Source organism: Talpa occidentalis, unplaced genomic scaffold (assembly GCF_014898055.3).
Source record: "Talpa occidentalis isolate TD23 unplaced genomic scaffold, MPIMG_talOcc4v2.1 talOcc4.3, whole genome shotgun sequence".
NCBI lineage: Eukaryota > Metazoa > Chordata > Mammalia > Eulipotyphla > Talpidae > Talpa > Talpa occidentalis.
The window spans coordinates 67,155,705-67,159,987 of record NW_023603184.1 but is presented as its reverse complement, the minus strand read 5'-3'; the positions used below and the strand labels follow the sequence as shown (position 1 = coordinate 67,159,987).

The 4,283-nt window shown below is 48.1% G+C and overlaps 1 pseudogene; it reads left to right on the top strand.

Annotated features, from left to right (window-relative positions):
* The first annotated feature begins 341 nt into the window (after nt 1-341).
* LOC119255097 (alpha-taxilin-like) lies at nt 342-2,968 on the top strand (annotated as a pseudogene).
* Nucleotides 2,969-4,283: the final 1,315 nt, after the last annotated feature.

The window sequence follows — 4,283 nt, the reverse complement described above, 5'->3', positions numbered from 1 at the left end:
TTCACTTTGCTTATTAAGACAGGTGCTATGGTCTTCTCTGTGTAGGTAATAAGCTGGAGAGAAATAAGTGAATTTCATCATTTTCCTGGAGTTTATAGTTGTACTTACTGAGAGAGAACAGGGTAAATGTCTGTGTCACCTTGTAATAGGCCAGATGTGTCTCCGTGATATATTTTAGCTAGTTATTCCTGAGTAGTCTATGCCTGCTAAAATCTTATTGTGTCTATCTTGAATACTATCACAATACACACACATCAGTATATATCACATAAACAGTGGCTTCAAATATACATATGCAATCAACTTCACAAATTATGAATCTGTCTTTAAGAAATATGGACATGGGCCCATGTGGGGCAGGTGAGAGACTCGGGGTCAAGTTTCCCACATCAGTCTTAGGCCCTGAGCCTATCCCTTATCCTGCCTGTTATGAAGGAGCTGTGTTGTGCTGAGAAGTGGTTGGTGGGTAGGGATGGGGGAGGAGGGGTTTGGGCAGCATGAGTAGGGATGGGGGAGGAGTGGTTTGGGCAGCATGAGTGTTCCTATTCCAAGAGCAGCGCCCTGTAGGGTAAATGATTGTCAGGCTTTTCTGCCCTCCCACCATTAGGATTGATGCTGGATCCCTGCAGTCCTGAATGCATGCCTGATGGTGGGCACCTGGAGTGGGGTGTGGGCATACGTAGGTGGATAAACCTGGGCTGAGATGGGGCTTATAGGAGCAATGTCACAGGGAACAGAACCACCCACTGGAAGGAGAACAAGCGAGAGACGGGAAGAGCACCGGCAGTGAAGCAGAGGCCACAAGAGAACGCCGGAGAGCCCAGAAAAAGTAAAGATTCTCCAGGGGGCTGGGAGGCCTCCAAGCCCCCCACCCTGCACCCCTGCCTGCCATGTACCTGGTAAACTCAATAAAAGCCTAGAAAAGCCATAGAGGGCTCCAGGACTGTCCTTCACACATCTGCTCGAATCATAGACATCCTGCACTCTACCCTTCCTGCCGCTACATCCCCCAAAACCTGCCTGAGCATACCAAGCTACCCTGACCAGCCAGAGACAGAGAAAAGCATTGGCTCCCTCACAGGGCAGGCCTGGCAGTTTGTTTTCAGTGGCATGTGTCTGGGCCATATGGATTTCTGATCCAAGCAAGGAAAAATATTGGAGTTTAGAAAATAGCAAACATGTGAGCTTCTAAAGGATCTTCTCCTAACTTAGCATTTTAAACCAAAGTAAAGAATCAAGACAAAAAGAATGGGGTTGTGTAGCAATCAGGCAAAATTTCCAACCCAAAAAGCAACCAGGGCAGTAGAAGCAGAACGAGATCAAGGCAGGGAAGCCCAGACACTTGGGTCCTGCTGTATCAGAAGCAGAAGGCTCCATTAGCCAGGCTCCAGGGAAGACTGAGAGAATAGAAGCCCAAATTGCTCAGGATGGAGGCCTCCATGATGTCGCTGAGGATCTGAGCTGCCAGTTGGGAGGCACCCAGTGTGCAGGCAGGCAGGTCAGGAAGTTTGGGAAACAGCAAACGTTCTGAACCTAAAGTTGCAGAGACATCCTGAGTCTTAGCCTCAAGGAATGGGGAAATTGAACCAGAACCCCAGTAGTCAATGGTGAGAAGGAGACCTCCAAGGCAGAGCCAGAAAAGACAAGACTGGGGCAAGTAATGAAGTCGATGACTGAGACTAATGAAGGTCACAGAAGAAAGTAGGGGGCTTGAGGAAGGACCCCATGTTGCAGATGCAGACTCTGAACACGCTGAGCACCCCAGAGGAGAAGCTGACAGCTCTTTGTAAGGACGCACTGAATGGCTGGAATAGCACCAGAATGCACGAAAACAGATGAAGCTCCTGTGGGAGAAGCAGAGCCAGCTGGTGCTGGAGAAGGAGCACCTGCAGGGTGAGTCTGGAGCCTGATTTGAGAGTTACAGCACAACAGTTGCTCACTAAAGGAAGAAGGTGTTCTGGGAATAGGAGGAGAAAAGCAAGGAGTGACCTCACATTTCCAGGTGACACTGAAAAATTCAGCTGCATCTGCAGAGCAAAGAGTCCAATTCCAAGCTGTACCCAGAGAACACAGAGCTGGCTGAGGGCCTCAAGAAGCTGATAGAGCAGCTCGCACTGAGGGAGGAGCATATCAACAGTCTTTGTCAGCTGCTCTAGCAGCAGCAGCTGGTTAGATGCCAAGCTCCAACAGGTCCAGGAGGCAGTGAGCAGCACCAGTGGGAGAAGGATTTTCTTCTCACAGAGGCTTTGGAGTAGCAGGGAATGTGCCAGTCAATGAAGCAGCAGGAGACCCACCTGAAGCAGCAGCTTGCCCATTACAGAAGTTCAAAGATTTCTAGAACATTGATTCCGAAAGCACTGGGGTGTCCACCACATTCCAACAGAGATGGAAAAGGTGACTAAGAAGATCAAGAAATTGTACTGGTCTTGATAGGAGAACAGCAACAAGGCCCAGTTTGAGGTAGCTGAGGAGAAAACACTCCAGGGCAAAAAGCTAGATGGCCTGCAGGTGGAAATCCAGCAGCAGGAGAAGCTCTGCTGGGTGCTACAGACAGAGCTCAGCGACCTGAGTAAGAAGGCACAGGATCCAGAGACACACTGGGGGGTTGGGGGGAGATAAGTGTCAAAACAAGGGGGGGTGGGAATTGTATGGGGACTATAACCAAGATGAAAATGCATACATTGGGCAAAAATGAAAAATGATGTAAAAAAATATAAATTTTAAACAATAATAAGAAAAAACAAAAAATAAATAAATTATAATTCTAGTTTTTGGATTAAAAAAAAAGAAGGCACAGGATCCAAGTGCTGCTGGCCAGGGCTCCCTCACTGATAGTGACCATGAGCAGCATGGGGATGGCCACTGCCTCCAAGGAGCAGGTGGCAAGAAGCCTGGAACCAATGCTTCCAACTCCATACAGGCCACAGAAGCTCCTTGCTGTCCAGAAACACCAATTACTGTATTGTAGGCCAAGCAGGGCCCTCAGAGCCCACCTCTACCAGCACCTCAGGAACCTGGTATAGGGACATTCAGGGAAGAGAGCAGGAAGACCATCCAGGCCGGGCCCATGCCAGGCTCCCTCTGATAAGCAGTCCAGTGCTGAGGATCAGGGCACGCTGACTTCACTAGCATCTGGCACTGCAATTTTGGGTTGTATGGTCATTTATATATACGTGTGGCATATGGACAAGGCTGCATGTTTCTATCTGTAAGTGAAAAATGGGCTTGTATTGGAGGTGAAGGTGTGTGCTGATGAAGTCAGTCGTTCTATGAATTCGAGACTCTCAAAGAGGAGCTGGCATCTGTAGCTGTCACAATGAGCTGGCAAGGAAAATGATTAGAGAATTTTCCTACCTGATTTGAGACTCCAAGACCCCACCCCTGCCCTTCGAGGCTCATGATAGGTGACACACCAGGTCTTGACCGTGTTCCTTTGTGCAGCTCCAGCTCTCCTAGCTCCCCTAGAAGCTCTTTTGCTTCTGTTGACCTGACACAGGGTATCCCTGAGTAGAGCCCTGATAAGACACTCAGAAGGGGTAATGGACCGGTTTCCTGTCTAGGACAAGGACCAGGATGATGTTTCTGTGTGGGGTGATGTGCTGGAAAGGGGCCTCTGGGGCACCACTTTCCCTGCCCTCTGGTATTGCCAGGACTGGACCAGTGATACTTCTTGGGCCTTGTCATTCACAGGTGCCTCTTTCTCCTGCAGAAATGATTGATAAGAGAGCATCAAAAATTATTTCTAGGGCCTCCCTGATGGCGCAGGCGGTTGAGCACCACACCGTGAGGCTGTCCACAGCCTCTGCAGCGTGGCTTCAGTCCCAGTCGGCTGGTTAGCAACCCACATGGCATGGCGGACCTCTCCTGTCTTGCCCACTGCTCCCCTCAGCAGTGTATTTCAATCAGTCTGCCTGTTCTGTTCCCCGCTTTGTCGCTGGTGAATCCTCTCACCCCTCCTGCACATCTGTTCTGTACCCCAGTTCTTTTATAAATAAATAAAAAACAAATTCTAAAGAAAATAAGAAATATGGACATAAACAAAAATATTTATTAGAACACAGCATAGAACGATGATGATAATCAAATAGATTTTGTATTTTGACATTTTCTTCAGAGAGGACTTTTTTTTTTATCAAATAGCAAGGGCTTATTCTAAATGGAATATAATCTTCTCTGCTTTTTTTCCTGCTGACCTTTCCCACTGTGGTTTTTGCAGCTTACACTTAAGTCTGAAATATCTTTGTAGGACGAATAAAAGAATACAATACTCGGAGCTTAGCTCG